We start from the raw sequence: 27,764 nt of genomic DNA on the forward strand, positions 1-27,764 counted from the left end.
AATATAGAAAAGAGACTCCAAAGAAATCACAAAAAGAGAAAGTGCCAAAGGGCACCCTTGTCTAATGGATCTCCCTAGAGAAAAAGGAGCAGAGAGAACACCGTTAAATTCCACCTAAGCAAAAGCATCGCAAAGAAGCACCTGCACAGTATTACAAAAGGAGGAAGGGAAACCGAAGGCCTCTAACATCATAAGAATAAACCTCCATTCAACCCTATCATAAGCCTTCTCAAAATCCAAAAGAAGCATGGTTGAGTTTTGGTGTGAGCATTTAGACCACTCCATGGCTTCCCAACTAGTTATGAGATTCTCAAGAATATATCTACCCTTGATAAAACTAGTTTGGGTAGAGTTCACAAATTTAGGAAGAATATTGACTAACCTAAGAGCCATAATTTTAGCCAAAATCTTATATGACACATTAAGAAGGGTAATCAGTCTCCAATTCCTAATGAGGGTCTTATCTCCATCCTTGGGGAGGAGCTTAATGATCCCTCTATTAAAACATCCTGCCCCAAGGAGCCAATAAACAAAGCTTCAGAGTATAAGTCATGGAGATCCTTACATATCCAACTAATATTGGATTTATAGAACTCAACAGGAAAACCATCAGGACCCGGGGCCTTATCATTATTGAGAGCCTTGATAGCTGCCTCAATCTCCTCAATAGAGATATCTTTAGCAAGCACATCAATATCATTCGAGTCCAACTTTTTAGGGATAAGCATTTTGCATTTATTTCTTAAAGACTCAGCCTCAGAGGAGTCCTCTGAAGTAAAAGAGTCTTGTAATAATCAACAAAAGCCTGAATAATAATCTCAGGGTCTGAAATGTCTTGATTATCAATCGAGAGTCTATCAATGGACTCTTCAATATGTTTATGTTTAAGAAGATTGAAGAAAATTTTTGAGCCCCTGTCTCCATGTTGGAGCCAGTGGGCTCTAGATCTGATCTTGGCTCCACGAATCCTAACTTGTTGATGCTTCCTAAGAGCATCCTTGGCAGCCATAACTCGGGAGAGAAGATCCATATTGGAGGAATCTCTTTGGATCTTGTTCTTCGCTATTTGCAATTCAGAAGATAATTGTTTTTCAACAAACCTGTAATCCTTAGCCTTTTTTTGACCAATGGTTTGAAGAAAAATCCTCCATGAAGAAAGGTTAGATTTCCATCTATCAAGATGGGACATGTGTTTAAGGTTAATTTTATTGATACCTCTAATAATCTGCATAGTAGCAAGGACATCCTCATCCATGAGGAGGCTGGTGTTTAAGATGAATTTACAACTACTAGACTTGTGCTGAAGGGGACTACTATTAAAATTAACCTTAGTCAAAATAGGGTGATGATCAGACAAAGTGGTGGCAATAACCCGAACAATAGATCCAGAGATGTTAGGAGGAAAAGAGAAAAAATACTTATTGGCATAAAATCTGTCAAGCCTGGAATAAATCTTAGCATTGCCTTGCTGAAAGTTGCACCAGGTGTGCCATAATCCAGGGTTGGTTTTCATGTTACCAATAATAGGATAAAAAAGATAATTAGAATTTAAAAATCTATTCCAATAAATTTTTTCATTATCCTTCCAATGAAAGGGAATGCCCCCCGACTTATCATCCTAAGATTCAACCATGTTGAAATCTCCATCGAAGAGCCAAGGCATATTAGGGAGGTCTATAAGCCACTTCCAAAGCTCAATTCTTTCCTTAGGGTCATTAGAAGCATAAATAGCACAGACCTTAAAGGTCTTGTCATCATACTGCAAAGTAACCCACACTGCTCTTTGACAAGGAGAACATCCATTATTAGTAATATGTTTTCCCCATTTATTACTAATAAGTAGGGTGATTCCTCCTCTACCTCTCTCATGGTTAGTGCAAAACTTAATGGCATCTTTCCAAATAAAATTGAGATTGGAATCCAAAGTGAATCCCATAGACTTAACTTCCTGCATCATAAAGAAGTCAACATAATGTAGAGAATTTAACAATCGCTTGATAACAAATTTTCTATCAGGGGACTCTAAACCCCTCACATTCCAAGATAGGCAATTCATTGAGACAAAATGTTAGAGGTGGAGCACTCAATACCCTCTTGATTAGTTAGGGCCAAAAAATTATTTGAAGACTCCCTTGGTTTAGGCACAGATGGCTTATTTTTAGAATCAAGTGGTCTTCCTCTTTGCTTGGCAGCAGGAGAGTTGGTGTTAACATCGTCTTCAAAATTCGCTAGAGAATCCACATCCATACATTGCCCATTATTAGACTTCGGGGGAACAGGTGTGGCTAGAATAACTTCAAATTCATAATCCTCCCCAATCTCTTGGAAGATTTTCTGGGGTAATTTTCGAGAGGACTCACTAGTTTGGGGCTTACAATTGATATCAACATTCTGCCTGATAGAATTCGTGTTAGTCAAAGCAAGACTAGTTAACAATCTAACATGCTGATTATTACTGTTGTTGGGGCAAAAAGTTTTAGGCACGAAGACACTATTTCCCCTTCTTCTTTTTTTCTTATCCTGAACAACAGTAAAACCATCATTTGTATTAAGATCAATAGCTAAATCAAGACTGGGAGCATCTGAAGACCTCTAGATGTGGGAGTGGTATCACACAAAACGTTCTCAGGCTGAACAGTAATAGCAGAGAGAGGGTTAGGCATAATTTTAGTTGAAACATTCTCAGGCTGAACAATGAAAGGAGCAACATTAGTCGAAACATAAGTGGGGATAAGGGTTTCGGTGGGGGGTGATGGGGATGAAGAAGAAGTAGGGGTTGAACGACAGAGAGCATTCTCAAGGGGAGGATTACATGTGACGGGAGGATTAACCATATTTTTAGACGAACCATTGGAGGGATTAGGTTTTTTCCTAATGATCGGACAATCCTTACGGAGGTGGCCTTCTTTGCGGCAGAGAAAACAGGCGTTCAACCCCCCCAAAATCTCTATAGAACATATATAAGCATCATTAAGGATGTTAATTGAAATATCGGAAGGAAGGCCCTTACTAGGCAAGAGAGAGATAAGAACCCTAGCATCCATATGTGGGACGAGTCTCACTGTTTCATCCATTCGAATAATTTTACCAATAGGCTCAAGCAAATGCGGTAAAAAAATGCCATAAAAAAGGGGGAATGTTTTTTACTAGAATCCATCTTGGAGCTGAAAGTGCGAGAACCTCCTCATGGATGGCCTCAAGTGACCAAGCAATAGCCCTAAAAGATGTTGAACCCACATTCCAATATTGTTTTTTAAGAACCTCAGTTTGAGCATCATGATTCACAAAGAAAATCACATATAAACCCTTTTGTATTTGCCTATAGAATGAAATATGCAACCCAAGTTTGTTATTCCAATAATGATGGAACCAGTCATCCATAAATTTCCTTAGCAGATATTTATGAATTTCAACAACTAATAAAATAATCGCAATATCTCTTAATCTATTTTTTTCCTTAACAATTTCTTCCAACATTTCAGGATTAGGAACAATGGCAAAAGTAGACAAAGAAGCCGAAGGGGTCTTACCGGATTCGAAGACATCATTGTTACCCGCGCTTGCAAACTCAAACCTTGCCCTATTGTTAATGACCGATGATCGACCCACAATCTCAGAAAAAGACTTAGGTCGATTGTTGCTATGGGAGGCTGGGTTACTAATGCCATTACCTGGAGCAGATTTAATAGCCGTCAAAAATGTAATACTTGGTACTTGCTCGGCGGTCTTGCCATTACCACTCACCACAAACATAATTAAAATCTTTAATGCTGGATGTAGAAGGGGATACGCCCGGATCGAGAAGCTGCACGGAAGAGCTGCGCTATCCCCTGCCATCAACATTAGCATTGCCGGAGGTCGCCACCTTGACAAAGCCCTCCAACTTCGCATTGATTGATCAAGATTGCAGTGACAAATCCGCATAAACCAATTTCCCTGTACTCGGCTCAAATTTGCATTTGCAGATTTCGCTTTCACAAATTACAAATTTGCACACGTAGACTTCAAATTTGCATCTTGCGCATTCTGCCCATGAGAATAGATCAGTCCAAACACATATTACAATTTTTTAAAATCTTTTTAGTTAAAACATTCCTATTATATCTAATTATATTTAATGTTATAATTCAATTAAATGGAAATACTAGCCATTATGTAGCACTTGTTATTGTAAGCAAACATTGTTGTAACATTAAAGTTGTGAAAAGATAATACACGTAACATAGATTGTTAAAAATATAGAATAATTTATTGTAATTCTATCCATCGTGAATCATACATCTCCTTTGTTACAAGTGCTAGTTTATGAGTTTTAAAAATTGTAGAAAAGAAAAATGAAACAGTAAAATATAATTAAAACATTTGTTACTTTTTAATTTTAATTACCCGCCACGAGAAAAAAATGAAACAGTAAAATAGAATTAAATTAATTTTAATTTTTAATTTTTTAATTTTTTAAAATTTTATTGACTCGCCGGGGAAAAAATAATGTCAATGCAGGCATGCCAGAGGAACTCCTGTGGAGAATTGACCGACTACGAGTCTTCCTTTACTAGGTAGATTCCTTGTTTTCTGCACCCATTTGTGAAATTGACGGACTATTTGCCTTTCTTCCCCGCCTGTAAAATTAATTCGCCTATCATTTCAAGCTCATTTGTGATTTGCATACTTATCCCATTAGGGTTCCCCACAGCCCATCTCCTATCTCTTCTGTGTTTGCTCTCTGGTCTTCTTTTCTGCATGGGTATCTTGTTTGTTATTTGGGGTTTTCAACGTTATGCTATGCCATTTGGAAATTGCATGCAACTGAACATTGGGTTTTAACGCGCCACACCTGCCCTACATTTCAGTCCAAATTCAATTGCCGTATTATTTCTTGGTTTACAGTCATTGGCACAGTGTGGAGGCTGACGTTTTGTAGGCGGCGGGGCATTTTCACAGGTTAAGATCAGAACTGAAGATTCATGTTATCATTTCATCTGTAGTCTCCGAAGTGAGTAAGATCACTCCAGAGCTGTAAAATAGATCTTTGATTTATTTATTTGTTAATTTGAATAGCTCCTTGATTTATTAGTATATCATTTTTGAAGTTTTGTTGGCACATCAGCTGAATAATTAATTAGACATCACGCTAAAGATTTTTTCCGAGAACTTGAAAATTAGTAAATAGAACGAACGAGACCTTTCGAAAGCTTATTTTAACTAATTAGATAAAATCGAGTAAACTCTTAACGATCAAGGGTTAACTCCTTTTTTATTAAGCGGAAGAAATTAGGAAACGGTGAAAAATGATAGTGCAGGCTATTGCTTTTGAATGTTAACAACTTGGGCGTTTGATTGAATGGAACGCTGATGCAGCAGTTGTGTGATAGAAATACTAAAGGTTTCCTCACCTGATGTTTGCTGCTCCAAGTTCCATTAGGGAATGGAAAAACCTTTAGGCGACTATTTATGATTGAATGTGGACCTTCAAACCTTTGTGAAAAAATAAATTGCAAGGGTGGGTATAATCTCATAGACTTAGATGATTTGGTATCACCCTTTCTTAGGCGGGCAATGAGAGATTTTGTTGCTATCTCTTGCGGTGTGGGTGTTACCCCACATGGATTTCACTGCGAACTGATTGTAGACTTTTAATGGCCAAATTTTTTTCCAGAAGCCCTTATATTTTCACATAGTAGAATGAATTATAAAAATATATTATATGTTCATTCTTTCTCCTAAGAAAACCATGGAATGAAATACTTATGACTTAAGACCATATTCCTTTTGTCCCGGAGCCTATGCAATGAACACTATATAAATAGCCCTTTTTTAACAACCTACTAAACTGGATAAACCCTTTATCAAAAGTTGATAAACTTTGCAACAATAACTTCACTAAGTGACCACAAAATCCTAATAGGCCACCTTTGAAGCGGTTTTTATGGCACTTTTAAGCAGCAATTGATTAGGGTGGCCCTTTAAGGTATGGTTACACTCTACTAAGCATTCATTATATTTATTTGGGGCTCTATTTTAGATATTATAAGGTAAGCTGCTCAATTTTACAAATTGTAGATGTAATGCCTTTCTACTAAAATATTGAAGAATGTATTGCCTTTCAAGTGACTCTTTAATAATTCTTACTAATGTAAACTAGTTTAAGTACAATTGAATCATTTTTTTAATAGGCTAACAGCAGCTAGGGGGCTGCATCCTTTCTATTAAAATATAAAGTTCTACATTTGTTTACAGTTGGATGAGTCCTTTATTGGACCAGAGTATGCAACCAATCTGATTTAAAAAACCCCTTCCCTAAAATGTCATCCATTAGAAGAGGGAGTACAGACCAAAACAAACCCAACAAGGAAAAAGGAACAAAAGAGAAACCTTAACCCACCCATACATTCAGAGCTTCCAGTGACCAAATGGAGCTGACTAACATAGATCATATATCTAATGATTATGCATAAAGTATAAAAGCACCCTACCCAAACTAGACATACCTCCCCCGACCTCACATTTTATGACACCCAAACTTCACAACAGTCATTTGGCTTTGAAGACATTACGGGCCGCAATTGGCATGATCCCCTAGGTTTGCAGCTTCCTCCACCACTTTCATATCTTTCTCCTTGCCCTAGTCTTCCAGTGTCCACTTTGGAGTCTGAACTCAGCTTTCTCATTTCTAAGTCCTATTAGCCCTTGTTTCTTGAGACGACTCTGCAACCACCTGTCCATTCCTTCCGACACCATCCCCAACATCATCTTTAGGAAAGATACACTCATCTCAACAACCAACTGCCTCCATAGAAGAACAGAAGGGTATAGGCTTGCATTAGTGGATACTTGACTACCTCCCTTCTACAGAGGCGCACAACATAATAGTCTTTTGGTGGAGGAATTCTATGCTCTGGGTCCACATTCTCTAAGACATTGCCCAAGTTCTCTATAAAGTTGCTACAAGCCAACCTTTTGCACGTGGCTTTTGCAGTGGCCTTCACCTTACTTCTGTTTAACAAAGCTGCAAGAAACATCATTGAGACATCAATGTTAACTGGATGGCAATGGTTTGGCTTTAGGAAATCATCTTTGAGCACCACCCTGATGGCATGAATTATCAAACCACAGTTTGTTTTAAAAAGTCTCCTCATCCTCTTGTCATAAGCCTCACCTAGGATTGACGTTTATCTCTTTTTACACACCAATCACATGTTGCACGTTGCAAATAACGAACTGTCTAGTCAAGTGACTCACCATCACGTTGTTGACAAAGACAAATCTAACTTATGCTAACATGCTTCAATCTTGAAATTTTCTGAAATACAATCAAGAAACCTTTACTCAGTTGCCCTATACCTATCGGCTGTCCCTCATCATTGATACAACCTATCTTAATCCCGAGGAAAACAAGTTTTAATAATTTGAAACAAAGGAAATGTTGAAGGCCAAGCGCTGAAGTGGCAGAGGACTGACCAAGTCAGCTTCTAAAATTGCCATTGTGACACTCAACCTTGCTCATCTTCAAGAATGACCCACACCTCCATCATTTCCGTGGGTTTTCTGATTTGACTGGTGACTGATCTAGATACTCCTATTTGGCTTATTGCTCCTCTGTTACGATTGCAAGCTCCAATACTAGCACTAGAGCTCGCTGCTGATATGCTCAGGCAACCTCTCTACGGAGCTCAATTGGGATTGATATTGATAGCCTCCCTCTATATCAGTTCTCGCTGGATGCCCATGTTCACCTCCTCCCCTCGCGTCAGGAGTTGAATGAACATGTCAGACTTGATATCTACAGACAGCACATTACTACTACCTGGAGTAATCCTCCTGGAGGTTTACGTCTGATGATGACCTTCTATGCTTAGCACTTTCTGGAGATTCGTGATAGGGTTGTTTTTCGTCCTAGCTACCTATCTTGATGTTGGTGTTATGCCCTATGTATCTCTTTGGGCTCCTTTAGAGTTGGTTCTCATCGTCTTCAGGCTTGGACAAACCATCATATGGATAGAGATGACCGGATCTGTCAGCTGTGTACTTTAGTTGAGGTTGAGACAGAGACTCACTTTATTTTCCATTGCCCTATCTTTTATGAGATCAGAGGGAGATTTCATTGCCTATTCTGTGACTGTTTCTCTCTTTCAGCATTCTTCAGTTACATTGATCAGTGGTGTCTTGCACTCTACCTCCAAGAAGCCGCCTTGCTCCGCAATAGTACTTTGCAGTCACTACTTCCTCACTATCATACCTCAGATCAGCTCATTACTGCCTTTTTCTCACCCTTGTCACCGCCACGAGGTGTGAAAAGGCCATTTACTACTACCACCGTCGGTCACTCTAGGTCTGTGAGACTCCGCAACAATTTCTCCTGACAGCGACACTCTTCCAGTAGCTCTCAAAGACAGTGCAAGGCTCATTCGCAGTTATATCCTTCAGTGACCAAATTTTTTATGCCAGCAAAGGATTCCTAATCCTTTTCTTGGCTCTCTTCTTCTCTTCTGGTTTCTTGCTTGCTTTTCTTGGACACCATTTGGTGCTTCCGCTTCTCTCTGCTATCTTGTTGTAAGCTCTCAGTCCCATAGACCCTTTTGTGGTCTTTTGTTGCACATTAATAATATTATCTTATCTTATCTTATCCTCCCATGATTATGTTCTTCTCCGGTAGCTCTCTATTAGCGACTTCCAATAACATTTCTTATTTACATTGGAAGTTTGAGGAATTGCCAAAAAATTGCAAGGAAAATTGGCTATTTTTAGATCAAGAATTCTAGCAATGTTCTTTTGTAAACTTGGCTGAGTATTGAGAAGGAGAACTTCAAATTTTATCTTCTTGATATTTTGACAAGACACCTTGCAGTAGGAGTCCAATAATGTTCTTATTACCGTCACCTCTCTCCTGCTTGCTTCCTTCAAAAGCATTGTATCATCTACAAACTACTTAGGTGTTACTGCTTTGAGATCCAAGGCCACCTCCATACCCACCCAATCACCCTCCTACCTTCTCTAATGATACTCCTTTCCAGGGCCTCTACCATGATTATGGCTAGGAAAGGAGATACTGGATCCCCTTAGTGAAATGCCTTATAGGTAGCAAAACAAACCTTGTGGAGGACCGTTAACTATTATGAAAACTTGTGGGTCTCAATGAAACTTCTGATCCACCGAGTCAAATTTAGTCAAATGCAAACCTCATTGCTTCCAAAAGAAACTGCCTAGCAGACCTTGCTTTCCTAGCCATGTGGACAGCCTCGCTTGCTAATATTATCCCTTCAATTATTGATCCATCAAGACTGAAACCACTTTGCTCATTAGAGATGATATTTGTTAATACTTCCTTTAGCATGTTAGCCATCAATTTAGTGATTATCTTATAAATTAATTTGCATGGTGCAATCATTCAAAAATCACTGATTGCCTCAGCATCTTTCTTCTTCGGGATTAGCTTCTTGATTGTGATGTTCCCACTCTAGGCCAGGGGGAGCGAGAGTGAGACCTTGTGCTTAGTGCCAAGCAACTTTTTAGGGTTTCCTATTTTGTAGGGACCAAGTGATTTTTTTTGACTTTGTCCTAGTTTCACTTGGTGGACTCACTGAGACCCCAGCTTTTGATGGATTCAGTTTTTGAGTTGTTTCGACGGAGTTATGAATTTTCATTAAGTTCTTGCAGGCAACTATAGTTTTTTAATAAATTAAAATTAAATGACTCATTAAGTCATTTTGATTTTTATAACTTAAAATATAAAATTCTCCTAAGTTGGGTGCCTAAGTGTAAAAGGGAATTTAGGGTGACAAAGGTCTTGCCAAGTCTAATTAGGTTGGATGCCAGCCCTATATGGGCCATTTTAGCTGTTGGAAAGGGGATTCTTTTGCATGCTTAATTTTTGCTCTCATTCTTTCATCCTTGCTATGGTGGCTAGGGTTTGGAGTCTTCGGAACACATACTCTGCAGGATTATAGTGACTTTGATTTTGTGAAAGATTAGATGAATTGTTGCAGCCGGTTGGCTTCATTTCAGAGGTCCAATTGGAACTATTTTATTGCAGATCTGGGTTTGTACAGGCTGAATTTTCCCTGTGGTTTCTTATTCAAGTATTGCTGTTGTTTTTCCTACTGTGGTTGGAGGTTTCTTTTCCCAACACAACTGCGCATTCCTTGACATCATCTACCACTGTTTGGGCATCCTGCTTTTTAAATAAGAGTAGATCTGAACATTTTTGTTTGCTGGAATTAAATCAGATTTGTAATTTCAAGTACTTTGATTTATTGCTTCAATAAAATTATGCTCTGGACACCCGGGTACATTTGAAATAAGTCTCAACTCAAATTTTTTCTAGTATTCAATTATTGTTTTTGAATCTCAGCTTTTCAATGTTTGGACAACTCTATCTGAATTCTAAAACCAAAAAACCTCATTCTGCAACTTCTGTCGAATTCTGAAAGATCACACAAATAATAAAACAACATTAAAAAAAAGTAAAAAAATACAGTAGCAGCAGGGTTGAACCAGTTGGGTTCTTCATGGTGGTATTAGAGCCAAAATCTTGCCAGCCTGTAGGGTTTTAAATATGGATGACAGAATTGATGAAAATTTCAAGGCCAGAGAGGTGCTAAGAGAGCTTGTTATAGGGTAGTAATGGGTAGCTGATGTGCTTCAGCAATTGAGTGCAGCGGTACAGAAATTATCAGGACAAAGAAAATTTGGCGCAGATCTGGAAGAGGGCAGCGTTCATGGCATACCACACAGGGCAGTAACACCAACTCGTGCCTTTGATAGGCCTATGCGCCCAAATTTCATTAGGGATGAAGCATACACTGAGGAGGAAGGTAATATTGAGTTTGCTGTTAACATCATGCCATTGCATGATGAGTGGGATGCTCTACCTCAACCTGTTAAGGATTACCTTAACTTTGATAGGTTCATTAGCCAAAGGAGAGAGCACGGTAGAAACTGAAATAATAGGGGACCCAGGAATGGGAACTATGATTTGAAATAGGCTACCAGTAAACTCACATTGGCCAACTTTGATGGCAGCAGTAATATCACAACTCAGTCTTGGGTGAGTAAGCTAGACACTTTCTTGACATTGCGGCCAATGGTAGAAGAGGACGCCATAAAATTTGCAGTCCTGCATTTAGATGGTGTAGCCCATGATTGGTGACCAATGCCACAATTACTTTGCATCATGATGAAATTCATACTTATTAGGAGTTTACAGATAGGTTGGTGGAAAGACTTGACAAATGAGACCCAGAATTGTCTTTCAGAGATTTGGCCCAGCTCAAACAAGTGGGCAATTTGGATACTTACATAAGTGAATTCCAGAAGTTGTCAGTGGTGGTTACAGGAATCTCAGAAAGGCGGCTGATTATACTTTCTGTGGAAGGGCTGTATGAACCTATGAGAGGTTGGATCAAGGCTTTTGATCCCCCTACTGCGCAAGAGGCCATGAATAAGGCACGAAACACAGAGTTCACAACTCCACAGAATACGTTTACTCAAGTGCATCATCCTTATCATTTAACAACCACCAACAAGAATCAAGGAAATCTGATAATGAGGATCAGAAGAAGAAATTTCCAGCACCTCTAGATAGGGGAACTTTGAACGACTTGCAGAGGAGAAAGCTACGCTTATATTGCAAAGCTCCCTATGACCATAACGATGAATATCCACTTAGACCAAAAGGATCCAACAAGTAGATGGAGTGGTTATATGAAGAAGAGGACCTTGTTGTTGTAACAGACCAACAATCTGGTCATGATTATTGTGAAGCTAAATATGTAGAAAGCAGGGTGCAAGATGAAGAAGTTTAGCGCCTATCTAGCATGCAGCAGGAGGGTTCTTTCAGAATGTGTGAACTCTTGGCTGGTCAAAGAGTCATTTCCTTACTGGAGAGAGGTGCAACACAACTTTATAGATGTACGCCTTGTAGAGAGAAGGGGCATGTAGACATAGGGATTTTGAGGTGTTCCAGGGAAAGGTTGCAGATGGCTACACTCTCCAATGTGAGAGAATGGTTCTGGATTTACCAATGAAACTCAACAATTTTGAGTTTAAGGTGGATTTCTATGTTGTGAATATAGTTGATACTGATGTCGTCCTAGCCTCTAGGCATGAGATGGCTCTATGCGATTGGAGAGTTCACACTGTGGAGATGAAGTTTGAGATTGATGGGTCTACACATATCCTTAAGGTCATCAAAGAGAGTAATCTGAAGACCATTTCACTCAGGAGGATGGAGAGATTGGTTAGGCATGACATATGGAGTGGGCAGCAGAGTTCAGAGTGATGCCCCATACAGATGAAACTCACAAGACAACCTACCGTCCAGATATTCAGGACCTTAGAATTAAGCATTCTAAGGTGTTCAGTAATATAGCACCAAGTAGATCACCTGACGGGGGATGTGAACACATCATCGAGCTGGAGAAGGGCACTAATGTTGAATTTTAAGTACTTGTTTACCACGGGAAGTGAATTGCCCTCTCAACCATAGTGATTGTCTCCCCCGAGCACTGCATGTGTTTGATCCAGTAGATCATATGTTTTTCATACTATTTTGCTTGCAATAGAGGAAGGTTGATCTTCCTTTATGTGGAACAAATGAGATCCAATAAGGGACAGAGGTCTTCCAAAGCTTGGACCCCCAACTAATGTAATTATTATATTATAATAACACTAGCCCACAATTATACAATAAGGTCGGGCCTACTTGAAAATTACTATAATAATATAATAATTATGATCACAAAATATAAATATGTCCTCTCACAATAATATAATAATTATAAAAGCATGCATTTCTGGTGCTCATTTCTCGATTTTAACTTAACGGATCACCGACATGAATTTTTCCTTCCACTCAGGGGGTGCGCCAAGATGATCCTTTATCCCCCTTTTTGTTTATTATTATGGCAGAAGCTTTTAGTAGAATCATCAACTATAGTAATCAGCATGGAACATGGAAGGGAGTGGATATTGTTGGGACCTCAATTTCTATTACTCATTCCCTTTTTGCAGATGATACTTTGTTATTTGGTCTTCCCAACATTCAAGAAGCCAAACAGATTAAAAAATTATTGACCTCTACACTTCAGTTTCTGGGCAATGTATAAATGCTCATAGTCTAAAATATGTCTTTAATACTCCATAAGCTGTTGCACAAAGAATTGTCAGATTGTTGGGTTACCCCCTTGAACAGCTCGCCTTGGTTTATCTCGTGGTTCCAACTTCCATTCTTTGTAGGGTCCAATAGACATTACTACTTGAAATCTGTTATAGACCGAATAAAGAATAGAATTGCAGCTTGGAAAGTTAGATGGCTATCCTTATCTGGTAGAATAGTCCTTATCAAGACTGTTCTCTTTGCTATTCCTATTTATTATTTATCTATTTTACAAGCTCCAAAAGGGATCATTCAGCAGATTGAAAAGTTAATCAGAAATTTCTTATGGTCAGCAAATATGAATGGCCAGAAAAAATTACCTCTGGTGACTTTATCAGACATGTCCGCACCTTTTCATGTTGGAGGAGTGGGTATGCATAATATCTCTAATAGGAATAAAGCCTTTGGAGCTAAGCTGGTATGGCAAATGTATGCTAGGCCTTCCTCTAAATGGTGCCGTTTAATTCAGGAGAAATATTTGGATAGCATGGATCCTTCTAGGATTATTACTGTTAGGGATCCACCAAAAGGGTTGGGCATTTGGGATTTTATGATGGAAGCCAGGGAGCTCATCACATCATTTGTTTCATGGGAAGCCAAAAATGGGGAAAAAGTAAGGGAAGCCAAGAATGGGGAAAAAGTAAATTTCTAGTTTGATTCATGGAATGGCTATCCTCCTCTTGCTTCTATTGATTCGCTGCGAGATATTATGTATTTATTAATAGATTGCTGGGGAACCTCTTTTCTTGATTATGTGTTGGTTGTTTCTCTTTATTCAGGGAAAGTAATCTGGAAAGATCAAACTTCTCTTCCTATCCCCCTTCATTCTGCATATAATCTTAAACAGATTCTATTGGAGAGGGAGGCTTTTTTCTCAAACAAACCTGATTGTCTTTTCTGGGCTCCATCAAAAGATGGAATGTATTCAATTAAGAGTGGGTATATTGCACTACAACACAATCAGGCCAATCAGAGAAAGCATCGGGCTTTTATCTTTTGTTGGAACAATTCCGTTTTGCCTAAGGCAGGCTGCTTTGCATGGTTGGCTCTTAAAAAGCGGATTCCTACTAGTGATAGATTGCAGAGACTAAATATTGCAAATGTTTTAATGTGTGCTTTGTAATCAGGAGGTAGAGTCTGTTGATCACCTTCTCCTAAATTGTTCTTTTGCTCAAGCTTGTTGGCATTTTGTGCTTAACAAACTAAACTATCCTATGCCTTTACAAAACTCAATTTGGGATTTATTTCAGTACTGGCCAGCTTCTTTTTCCAAGTCAACGTTTTCTTCCTGTGGAAATGTATTCCTGCCTCGATTGTTTGGGCTATTTGGTGGGAAAGGAACAGGAGAATTTTCAGGCATGTTTCATGTAATTTTTGAAAAGGTTCTTGAGGGACTTGAAAGGGGCATTGTTGAAGTTGTGAATGCTTATGTAAGTTTAAGGGTCAGTGTGTCTTTACATCTTTGTATAATTTTATTGCTCAACAGTGGAAGGGTCTTTTGTTCCCTTCGCTTCGTGCTCCTTTATGCCCACCTATGGCCCCTTTAATAAGGTCTCAAATGAAGTGGGCTCCTTTGGTGGCTGGTCAATTTAAACTTAACTTTGATAGAGCGTCTCAAGGCAATCCAGGTAAGTCTGGTTTTGGAATTGTTAATAGAGATTATAAAGGTGCGGTTATTGCAGCTAAGTCATCTTCTATTCCTCCAAGCACTACAAATAAGGCTGAGGCTCCAGCCTTGCTTAATGGGTTAGTCCTTTTATATCTTTGGGTCTCTCATCCTTACATATTGAAGGTGGCTCTGCAATTATTATTAATGCATGCATTAATCGTCCTGTCTCTAATTGTTCAATTCACTATATTCTGCGGCAAGTTTGTAATATTTTAGATACCATTTCTGAATGCTATATATCTCATGTATATCAGGAAGGCAATTTGCTTGCAAGTTGCTTAGCAAACTTGGGTGCAGATGATATTATTATAGACTCTAGATTGACTCTGACCCTTACCTATATCCTAAGCTAGTGGATATTATTTCTAATGAAAGCTCTTAACATTTCAAATCATGCCTACTTTGAACCACTTTAATTCATTGCTAAGGATTGCATTTAAAGTTTATGTGAAAGCTCCATTCCACTTTGATATCATGCCTATTCTTCGCCTAGTCTCCATTTGAATTTATTTGGATGCAGATGCTTGTCACTTTACTTGGATATTCGTAAATAATGATGTGTACTTACCTGGCTTTAACATGACTGTTTATTATTTTTTAGTGGCTCATTCAAGTGTAGTACTATATCAGGTCATTTCGAAGTATACATTCTCAGTACTTCCTTAGACATCTAATATCTGTGTGTACATTCTCAGTACTTCTTGATGTATCTGGTACTCTTCTTAGTTCATGATTATTAAATATGGCACTTGAAGCTATTATGAAAGGGCTGTCAGCTCGCACAAGCTGATTTGTATGGTCCTCTTTTAAAGGTTTCATATTTGCATTTGCACAATATCGGCTTTTTGTTTTCTGAGCTTCATATCTGTGTTCATGTCTGCCTCTCCACCAAATGCTTCTGGAGAAGTTTTCGTTCAGCTCAAGAATGCAAACACTTGAGTTTTGGCCTTATAATTTTCGGGTTCCCCTCAATGTTCAGGTATGGGAAGAACATTAGGAGGATATCATGTCTTCATCTCAGTTTGATTCTATGTTTATTTCTGCATGCCCTACCTGCAAAGAAGGTGCTTGGAATTTGATAGGAGACTGTACTTTCCCCGCCTTCTAAATTGATTGTGTTTCCTTCTCAAATCATATCTATTATCCTTCCCAATGTTCTGGATATTTCTGGTAAGGTGGTTTTACCTCATTTTCTCCTGGATGATGTTCTGCTGTGTTCGGTTCAATGTTATAGTTTTTGGCCCAGAGATGCCCCCATTGGAGGTATTTTTCCAAGACATTTTCTGTTTAACAAGACAGAATTTGTTGATCTTTTTGATAGTATGAAAGTATCCTGTGAAATTGGAAATTCCATGGCCTTGATAAGGGCTTTGAACAGTTTTAGATTTGATGGTATTATGAGGAATAGAGCCATTTCTAAAGTTGATGCCTTACTACAAATTACTTCTCGCGATCATGTTGTCTCCTCCCCTTCTGTTTTAGAGGAGTTTCTTGATAGATTGCACACACAGCCTCCGTTAAATGTTGAATATGGTTACCCACCTTTGGTGGAATCTGCTTGGGAAGCTTTGTTATCTGTAGTCCACCTCCATCTTTGTCATTTAATCATGCTGATATGGATATTGAAAATTTCTTGGACTCGTCAGATCACATGGAGATGGACTGAAATTGATTTTGTTTTGTGATGCAAATTTTGTTAAGGATGGCCCCTGTGTATTTTTGGTACATTGGGTTCTCTGTAGTTTTATATGCTAAGGTTTCCATAATCTAAAAGTATTAATGTTGCGCCTAATTTTTACATGGGCTGCCGTAGTGAAGGTTATATGCCATTAATTTTGGCCTACATTTAGCTACCCAACAGTGGTTGTTTTCAAGTGGTTATTTTGACAGGAATTGGCAGGATTCCTTTGGCACTTTTGAGGCATTCAATTGTTTATATTCGTGGATCTCACTTGTTGCTTCAAGATTTTGTATGTTGTTTTGGATACCTGTTTAGATTCATTCTTGGATGATCTCTGATGGCACAATGTTCAATGGTTTTTTTTTGATCTAATGGCTTGAAGTTAATGATCTTCACCTTAGTGGCGGTTTATTGGGTTCGGCTTCCTGAGATAGCATGGAGAGTAGAACAGAAGTGATTATTTTTTGCTAGCTTATGAGCCTTGTGTTCTTTTCCATATTATAATGTAATAAACATGAGCAATATTACTTGGCATTTGTAAAGAGGTTTGGGTGTTATGTATGGGTTGGGGATCGCTCCATTGTTTTTTGGAGCCCTTATGTAATGGGTTTGGGGTCTTATGTATTGGGTTTGGGGTCTTTTAGTTATCTTATAGCACCAATAGTGTATGATGCTATATGTAAAATAGCTACACTCTCTGGTTGTAGATACTTCTTTCTACATTATGTATTGTTTCAGGCAATGACCAAAGTTTTTCTTTACTGGTTCTTTTCTGTGGGAGCCCTTTTTCAACTAGTTTTCTATTAATATAAATATAAAAGTGTTGCTTAAATTTTTTTTACATTATTGCATGATATAATTATATTATCTCACAATATAATAATTATAATATCGAAGTAAGCAATACAATAATTATACAATCTCCCAAAATAATAATTATATTAACAAACACAATAACAGTATAATTATTGTATCACAACCATAATTTTATCTGATTCGGCCAAGAAGGAATCCGACCTAGCTACAAAAGTCAATACTCCCCCTTAGCTAGGGAAAGGTTCCTTCTGATCAACCAAGCCACATGCCGTCAACTATCAACACAAGTGCTTATTGTGGTCTTAACATGATGTTTACCATTGCTACTCCCTGAGGGTGAATAAGCACAATCATGTAATGACATCCACCATACATAGTCAAAGAAAACTTGCACCACACACTTCTCCCTCTAAGAGAAGAATTCATAAAGAACCTATTGATCACCTGAATGCTAAGACTCCCTCTTAGCCAAGCCTCCTCAAACTGAAATCAACCTTTTGACCTCTGCATCCAAGATTGAATAGTCAGATTTCCTCTAAATGGAGTCTCGCTCTCAACAGGTACAACATTCTCACAACATATGCTAGAATCCGATCTAGCTAGTTTCAACACTCCTTAGCTAGGGAGGATTCAAAAGATACACATCATCGCCATGACACTCTTAGAGGGTGATTAAGAACATGATGGACTCTTTCCATGATATCCATCTTGCATACCTGCAGAGGATGGACCTACCTTGCATTGTCCGCAAAGGGTAGGAGAGGTCTTGCAACTCAAATCTTCTCTCAAAGAAGACTATAGAACCATCTCGCGTTACCGGCAAAGGGTGGAAGAGGTCTTACCCCTCAAATCTGAAGAAAGCACTACCACCTTGCATTGCCCTTAGAGGTTGGGAGTTACAATTGAATAATTGTATTAAGGAAATAGTCTACATGATCTCTCATCTTAGTCTACATAATTTCTCATCTTCCCATTGCATCCTGCAACCAAGCGAGATTAAGAGTCAGACTATCATAAAGATTAATGCAACAAACATACACTATCAAAAATTCATAATCGTGGAATACTTATCTCTTACGAAAGGAAACTGCTCCCTGGCAAGAGGAATCCCGAACACATCTAGTACTCTAACCTTGGTGCCATCCTATTCAGAGTAATGATACTTCCAAGAACATCCAAGGTGCCCTTCAGTTGTGACCCCTGTTTACTGTTGGCACTCAAAACTTGCAAGCTGCTGCTATTTTGATTTCCTCTGTGTTCATTTATTGCTGCTACACCCAATGGATTGAGATACACCAGAACTGGACTCTGATGTCAACACTGAAATAGCAGGCTATATAAGTATGACCAAGCTCATGTAATCCTGCAACCCAAGGCAAGTAGTCATTTTGCTTCGTCAACCAACTAGCAAGAAACGAATTGGATGCAAACATGTATCTCATAATACCGCTGGAGTCCTCTGTTGAATTGACAATATTCATGTCACTGCTAGAACTAATACTACAAATAGAATGTTTGATACTAATGCTATTTGAAAAACTTGGCATTGCTTCTCATGCAGCACTTACGCAAAACCCCTTTCACAAAAGTTGTACATAATAGAAAAATAACATATAAGCTTGATCGATACATCTCCTAAATCCCATAGAAAAGCACATTTTAGAACATGTCCTCGATTGAATTCAGTTCAAGCAATTCTTTGTTTTAAATCTAATTGAAAATGATTAATTCTGACAGATATAATTTCCTTTAGGCTTTTGATTTCCCATGACTTGATTACACTAAGTACAAGCGCAATGGAAACTCCTGTGAATATGAAAAGAAAACTTGAAATTGATCTACAGTTGGACTCTACTACGAAAGCATAGGTGATTAAAGAACTCCTCCTTTCCACCCACACTAATATGAAAACAATGATGAACATCTTGCAACACAGGTCAAAAAACAAACAATTTTATTTTACAAGATCTTGACTTTGAATTTTCCCTTTGGATTGAGGGAGGTAGGAATGGCTTCAGTAATGGAGGAAGCAGAAAGTCAGCGGGACAAAATTGGGCATGAAGATGTGGTTCACGACACTGCAATCAACTACTACGGTAAGCGCATGACCACTTGCTCTTTAGATCGAAGGACCAAAATCATTGGTCTCAGCGGCCCCGATTTCCCCATACCACTCGCCACACTCTTCAGTCACCAAGGCCCCGTTTGGCAAGTCGCATGGGCGCATCCTATGTTTGGATCTTTGTCTCCCTCTTGTCCCTAAGTCTGTATGATCATGGTCCCATCTTGGGAACAACTTGTACTAGTGCTTTTGAGAAGCACTAAATTGGGTACCCAAGCCGCATCGTACACCCAATCGGTATGCATTTGCAAAGTGAAAAGGAATCCAACTTCTAGGAATCATTATAAAATTTCCATACATTAGCTTTGTTGTCACACTGCCATAGCTACTAGGGACCAGCTTCTCCACGGGATCTTTGGTCTACCCTACCATAGATCCAGGAATCAATGCATGTTCCATGAAATTGTAGTGACACCAACCTAGTGGGCTTGATCTATCTTGGTTTTATCCCATTGTCTGTCTTCCCTTCTTGTATAAATTGTAATGGATCCGTCAGAAGAATCACAAGCGAGGTAGAGGCCCAGCTCATGGAGCGCCCAGGAAATAGAATTGACGAAGGCATCGTCATTAACGAAGATTTGAAATTCCGACTAATCGTTTCTATCAATTGGCACTTTTGCATTGTGGAAGTCCTGCCATAAATGTCCATTGTAGTAAGAAATCCACCTCCGCCAATATCATTTCAAACCAAACTCTCTTTGTTACTATACATCTTTCTATTTTAATTGCAAGCTTAAATTCCACCGTGCAAAGTATATTTGAGAATTAGCTTGTGGAATTAAATTTGTTGTGTGAAACACATATGAACAATCATAACCAGAAGACATTGAAAGAAGCCTTGCCAATTCAATTCAGTTTTCATGGAATTAGCTTTATTTTGGTGCAAGGTTTAGCAGAGGGGTTTGGGTTTGTCTCCACTTGCATCAACATTTAGCATTTAGGCAAGTTTGATAGCGCAACGAATGGTAGACAACCCGCACATCGATCGCAACCCTTCAATAAATAAGTGCACCAAATCGCTTGATCGGACCATGTCTCCAATACAAATTCTGATCTAACCATAGCTTTGATACCATGTGAACTCTAGGTGCTCGTTTACCACGGGTAGCGAATTGTCCTCTTAACCATGGACAATCTCTGACTGTCTCCCTCGAGCGCTGCATTTGTTTGATCAAGTAGATCATATGTTTTCCATACTATTTTGCTTGCAATAGAGGAAGGTTGATCTTCCTCTATATGAAACAAATGAGATCCAAGAAGGGATGGATGCCTTCCAAAGCTTGGACCCCCAATCAATATAATTATTATTTTATAATAACAATATAATAATATAATATAATAACACTAGCGTATAATAATACAATAAGGTTGGGCCCACTTGAAAATTGTAATATAATAATATAATAATAATTATCACAAAATATAAATATGTCCTCACAATAAAATAATAATTATATTATTGCATAATATAATAATTATATTATTGCATAATATAATATATTATCTCACAATATAATAATTATAATATCAAAGTAAGCAATACAATCTCCCAATATATTAATTAATTATATTACCATTATAATTATTAGATTAACAAACACAATAACAATATAATTATTGTATCACAACCTTAATTGTACTTGAGTTGGCCAAGAAGGAAACTGACCTAGCTACAAAAATCAACATTTAAGCTCGTCATGATTATACCATATCGACATCCTAAGTGGTTGAAGGATGAGATTGAGAAGATAATTAAGGAACTGATTGCTATGGGACATATAGGTCCAAATAGATCCCTTTTGCTTCGTCATCAGTTTTGGTTAGATAGAAGGATGACATATTCATGATGTGCATTGATTACTGCACGCTGAACAAGAAGACCATTAAGAATAGGTACCCCATCCCTTGCATTGATGAGTTGATTAATGAGTTACATGGAGCTTGTTATTTCTCCAAGATTGATTTGAGGATGAACTACCACCGGATTAGTGTTAGGGTATAGGATATTGTGAAGACCACTTTTCATTTTCATGATGGACACTATGAGTTTCTAGTTATGCCATTTGTGTTAAGGAATGCAGTTGCCACTTTTCAGTCCATCATGAACAAAGTTTTTCATCCTCAGTTGAGGAAGAGTGTCTTGGTGTTTTTTGATGACATACTAGTTTATAGTAGGACATGGGAGGAACACTTGGCTCATTTGGATACAATCTTGGGAATATTGGAGAGGGAATCCTTGTATGCCAAGGAACCCAAATGTGAGTTCGGTATGGCAAAGTTGTACCTTGGACATATCATTAGTGTTGTAGGACTGTGCATAGATCCTGACAAGATTCGTGTTATTACAAAGTGGCCTACACCAGAGACATTGACACAACTCAGGGGCTTTGTAGGGTTGTGTGCCTTCCCCTGTTAGTTTGTGAATGGGTTTTCGTGTCACGCTGCACCATACAAATTTGAGTAAGGGAGCTTTTATTTGGACGCCTCAAGCACATGAGTGTTTTGAGAAGTTCAAGCAGTTGATGACTATGTGTACAGTACTAGATTTAGCCAATTTTACCATACCCTTTGAGCTATAGTGTGATGCTTGTGGAGAGGGTATTGGTGCAGCGATTATGGAGGATTGTCATCTCATAGCTTTCAAGAGTAGGAAGCAAAGGGGTCCTGAGAAAAGCTACAACATTAATGAGAAGGAGATGTTGGCTATAATGCATGCATTGGCCAAGTTCAGGCAATACTTAGTGGGCAGCGAATTCTATGTGAAGACTGATCACGATAGCTTGAAACATTTTCTTGGGCAACATGATTTGAGTGAGCATCACTAGAAGTGGGTGAGTCAGTTACAGTCTTATGATTTTGACATCTCTTATGTCAAAAGGACCCAAAACGTTGTTGATGCTTTGTCCTGTCGGCCCCATTTGAGTGCATCATGGTAGAGATCTCACAAGACTGGAGGCATTGATCATTGCTAAGCATGCTAAGAACCCTTGGGCTTCTAGCATTATTGAGGGGACAATGGAGGACGACAGGTACTCTATTGTGAATGATCTTATCATTTACAAAGAGAGGGTATTTGTAGTTCCAGAGTCGAGGGTGAAGAGCATTGTATTGAAGACTCTTCGTGATTCACCTATGGTAGGACATCTCGGTTTCTTTAAGACCTATAGGAGATACGGCTGAGATTCTCTTGGAAGGGACTTAAATTTGACGTTCATCAATACATCAAAGAATGTTCTATTTGCCAACAGAACAAGCAAAAGCATAGTTATCCTGTAGGGTTACTACAACCGCTTCCTATTCCTGACAAGAAATGGGAATGTTTGTCTATGGACTTTATCATGAGATTGCCTAAAGCTCAAGGGAGAGACAACATTTTTGTGTTGGTTGATCGGTCGACCAAGCACATTTCTTTCCAATCGCAACTACATATTCAGCTTCGCAGGTGGTTGATCTTTTCTTTGATGAGGTATTTAGATTGCATGGATTACCTTGAACTATTGTCAACGATAGGGACAACAGATTCATGGGACATTTCTGGCAGGAGTTGTTTAGACTTTGTGGGATAGAGCTCACCTTAAGTACTAGTTACCATCCCTAGACGGATGAACAAACAAAGACTGTCAACAAATGGGTAGAGGGATATCTGCGAGATCACATCTCAAGGCAGCAAAAGGCAGGGGTGAAGTGTAGTGCCTCCCTTGTTTGCATTCTGTACCATGGCCTATTTTGTTCGATGACACTTTGAGACATTCATGTTTATGTGCATTTGAGATGCTTCGATGTTTAGACATTATTTTAATTGCCTGTATCATAGCTGATAGATGTTAGATGCTACACTATTCAGTTTGATCACATCTGCATGATGATGCTAGTGATGTGACATGATGCCTTATGATGATATTTGGTTATTATGTATTCGGATATAATCCTTGTTTTATGGATTTATGATGGACTTTATTGAAATATGGTTGTTGTGATTGTGCTACAAATATTTATATCATTCTTCAAGTAAACTTTTATTATGGTGCAAATAAATAATTTTAATAGATTATTTTAATAAAATTAATTAAATGATTACTTACGTGATTTCACACACTATTGCTTCGGCTATTTTAATATCATGCATCTACACTTGATCGGGTTGTTTATTGTGCAAACCTTATATTCCTGGCATTAGCACATTGAGATAGTGATTTGACTATTCATACTGAGCCAATGTCATTATGCATTTGTGACTAGACTAGTGAAGTGTCTGTGCATTTAGGAATCCACAGTGGTTGCGGAAGTTATTAAATTATTGCAATTTATTATTTAGGGGATTTTTATAATTGGTTTAATTTATTTTAAAATTACTAGCAAATTTGTCGTAGTTGAATTCCATTTAATTGGAATTACTTTATTTATTTGGATTAAAAAGGGAATTTAGTTTATTTATGTTTTTTCCTTTTTCCTTTATATGTCACTTTGTTTAAAAGTGCATATATGACCCAAAAGAAGATATAGACTTCACTTCTAATTGAGAATTTTTGAGCAAATCCTCAAAAATCCTTTTGTGAGCATTTGTGAGATTTGTTCATTGTGGGAGCTATGCTTGTGGGATCAACGTGAGAGTAGGCTCGTTAGATTCAAAGTGGGAAACTCCTTTGCCAAGTGTTTCATTGACTTTGCTGCCTCCGTTATTTTCTGGTGTCAATTTCCATTTATGCCATTTTGGCTGTGAGGTAAGGCTTTTTTGTTTTAATAGTTTTGGTTCCTTTCAGCTTTTGTTTTCGGTAGTAAATTGGTTTGAGGTCAAGAACTAGTGTTCCCCTCCGTTTTGGTATGCTAGTTCTACCCGGTTGGGCGGGGACGAACATTTGGGTGCATTTGGGGGTTTTAAATTAAAGTTTCGTGCCATTTGTTGGCCATTTTTGCATACTAGCTTGAAATTCAATTTTTATTTGATTTTTGGGAGTTTGGCAACCATTTGGTCAATGGGTTTCTAATTTCCTTGATTTTCAATAACTTTTGTTTTTGAGTGATTTTCTCGTCGTCTTGTTTTTTGTGCCACCTATTTTTCTTGGTATTTTGTGGCACTGATGTTGGTCGTGGATTCATAGTGAATTCTATATTTCTTATCTGGCCCTAGTTTTACCTTGTTTGCATTGGGATTCATGCTAAATCTGTACTTCTGACATTATGCTTAGTTGAGTGAGTTTTTACACTTGGTGTTTCTTTGTCATGTCCCCTTTTTGGAGGTAATTTGATTTAATTAATTAAATTAATTAAGTTGTCCAAAATAATGAATATTTTATGAGGATGACTAATTAATTATTTTAAATAAGTGGTATTAAGTTAATTATTTATAAAGTTATCAAATAAACAAATAATTTTTTTTTTTTTTTTTTTGTTTTTGGATCAGTAAACGGCTGAAGCCTAGATTAAATTTTGTTAATTAATTTAATTAATTATTTTTGATGTGTTGAGTGAATTTGAACCCAAGACCTCCCACATGAGAGGCTCACAAGTTTCCGTTGTGTTGTAGGCTCTTGCCTGCAAATAAACAAATATTAAAAGGTAACTTTATATTTAATTAATTTAATAAAGTGATTTGAATTATAAAATATTTTATAAAGGCACTTAATAAATAAAATAATGTTCTAGAAGTTTCTGGAGAAAGCGGAGAAAAAAAGATAAATAGGCATCTTGGGCTTCATTCTCAGCAGAGAGATTTGTTGTTGTTGATGTGCATTGTGGAGCCTAGGGTTTCTGCAGTAGTCACAATTGGCCATTGAGAACGAAAACTTTCAATTGGTACGCAATTTTGAGGGTGTGAAATATCACTTGAATTATTGCAGCTGAGAGGAAGATACTTTAGTCTTCTATTTGTGCTACATTGAGAAAAAATATTTGAGTACAAAAAGCAGTCCAAAAAAGCAATCCAAAAAAGCAGTCTGAAAAAAGCAGTTTGAAAAAGCTTAGTTGCTGATTTGTGACACGAATCCGATTCGGGCATGTGAATCGGATCCGTGGATTCGAGATTTTTTTTTTCCCCAATTATGATTCGTGGAGGATTCGTGCATATATATATATATATATACACTAAAAAATAAGAGAAATATACATAATTCTAAAACTAAATCATTTCATAGTATGAATCTATGATTCTAGTATGCATCTATGAATCTAGTATACTTGATCAATGACATAGATAATTAATCTATTTTCACGATTATAAAGAAAATCAACACATTCACATTGAATTACTGAAAGTGAAAGTTTGTAACATTCAAAATATAGATCATTAAACTTAAAGTTTATAACATGATTTACTCATAAAAGAGTCAAGAGTCAACATTAAAGTTTTTATTTAATCATCAAATGGATTTTCAAGAAAATCCGCATCAGAGGGGTACTGGTGAGCTGCAAGTGCTGCATCTGTATCAGTAGAGGAACCCAAACCACTAGTAGTAGAGGGGATTGTTAACTCATAATCCTCCTCCTTATCATCCACATTAATCAAAGTGGATCTAGCAAGATCCCGGATGGTCATATCTAAATCAGGAGTCTCGGGTGCTACATCCCAAAGCTTTTCGGGCCCTTTCTTGTACTTAGGATCCTTCCGTGACAACAAGCGCAAATTGTTGTGAATGAACACAAGGTCTTCTGATTTTTTTGGAGCCAATCGGTTGCGTTTGACTGAGTGGATAAAGGAGTAAGTACTCCAATTCCGCTCAACTGTAGAAGAGCTGGCAACTTAAAGAGAAATTAAAAATTATCAATACAACAATCAAGATAAATAAATTAAATAATAAATTCAAGGAATTGAGAATGTTAACCTTAAGCTTAATTTTACAAACTTACTTGGGATAGGACCTTTATGGCAAGAGGTTGGAGGTACGTGAAGGCTTGCCCATGAAGGTACCACCATTTGATGGCACCCATCCTGCTTTGGTCTGCTATGGCAATAGGGTGGAAATCCTCACCTGAGTTGAAAGCAGCAAATTCACTCCTCACAATTGCCCCAATCTTTGGATCTTGGAATATCTTAGCTAGTGCCCTCTTATACCCATCTGCAACCTCTGCATTTCTAAATGGTGGCACTCTACCTGGAAGGCGAAGTACATCTGCACTATAGTACCTGGGGATAACAAAAGACAATTGAACACTATCAGATATCAATAGCACAAACATTGGATAAAATAAGCACAAACATTTGATAAGAACTACAGTACCTCGAGGATAGAGCATATGCAAGGAGGTGCAAAGGTGTGGTCATCTTGTTCCATCGATGATGAACAATTTTTTCCACCTTCTTGTAAAGGGTGTCCTCAGGATCATTCTCCCTCCTCTGTATGACCTAAGATATGAAATATGAATAATAATTATAATTAGTGAATATGTCAATTTAAACTTTAGAATCTAGATATCTCTCAAATAAAAAATTGTTGTAAAAGAGCGTAAAACTTACCATTTTAATTTTTTCCAGCATACTATCCATGGAATCATAAATATCCCCAAGGCATGGCTCATCATTATTTGCGAAGCGAAGCATTGCCATTATTGGATCGGTGATTTCCAACACATAACTCACAAGACCCCACCAATCCTCATCTAGTATCATTCTTCTCACATTTAAAGCCCTTGCTGTATTGGAATTCTTCCAAACGTCCCATTGGGGGCTAATGACCATATGCTTCAATGCTTCTTTTACCTTCACAAGTCGTCTCAAGACGATTGTGTGAGAGGCAAAGCGGGTTTCAGCAACCTAAGAGCATGTTAAACTCAAGTTAGTAAAACATTTAAAAATTAAAACATGTTAATGTAAACAACAACAAAAATTAATAATTGTGGAATCCAATAATATTCAATTATATATTAAATATAAAAATTTACCTTCAATAACTCCAAGTCCGAGAAACTCCTAAAAATTGCTTGTGACATGTGGTGATTTGTCACAAACATTTGAATCTCTTCAGCTTCCTCATATATCCTTTTCACCCAATCTATTTCGGTGCCAATTGCTTTCATCACTAAATTGAGAGAGTGGACGGTGCATGGTGTCCAAAAGATATGATCATATCTAGACTCTACAATTATCCCTGCAGCCCTGCAAACTTTTACATTGTCCGTGACCACTTGGACAACATTATCAGGACCCATTGACTCTATGACATCAATGAGAATGCGTGAAATAAATTTTGCATCTTTCACTTGCCCTTCACAATCAACTGCCTTCAAGAACATTGCCCCCTTAGGGCATACAACAATAACATTGATCAATGGACGGTTCCTACAATCTTTCCACCCATCCGAAATAATAGACACACCCGATTGAACCCAA

General features: G+C 37.9%; 1 protein-coding gene and 1 pseudogene across 3 annotated transcripts in view; one reads left to right on the top strand and one right to left on the bottom strand.

The window, feature by feature from the left end:
• The first annotated feature begins 4,493 nt into the window (after nt 1-4,493).
• LOC149543830 (uncharacterized) overlaps nt 4,494-27,764 on the top strand; it is a 54,075-nt gene continuing 30,804 nt past the window's right edge. For 2 of the 3 annotated variants that reach the window (XM_089798514.1, XM_089798512.1), the window contains exon 1: nt 4,494-4,993. The gene's annotated coding sequence lies outside the window, so the exon portion shown is untranslated. The remainder of the gene's footprint in view (nt 4,994-27,764) is intronic. The other variant, XM_089798513.1, reaches the window with a different exon arrangement.
• Nucleotides 19,510-27,583, bottom strand: LOC149543831 (uncharacterized; annotated as a pseudogene).

Source organism: Cupressus sempervirens, chromosome 8, assembly GCF_028749045.1.
Source record: "Cupressus sempervirens isolate cs-2001-9-10 chromosome 8, ASM2874904v1, whole genome shotgun sequence".
Taxonomy (NCBI): Eukaryota; Viridiplantae; Streptophyta; class Pinopsida; order Cupressales; family Cupressaceae; genus Cupressus; species Cupressus sempervirens.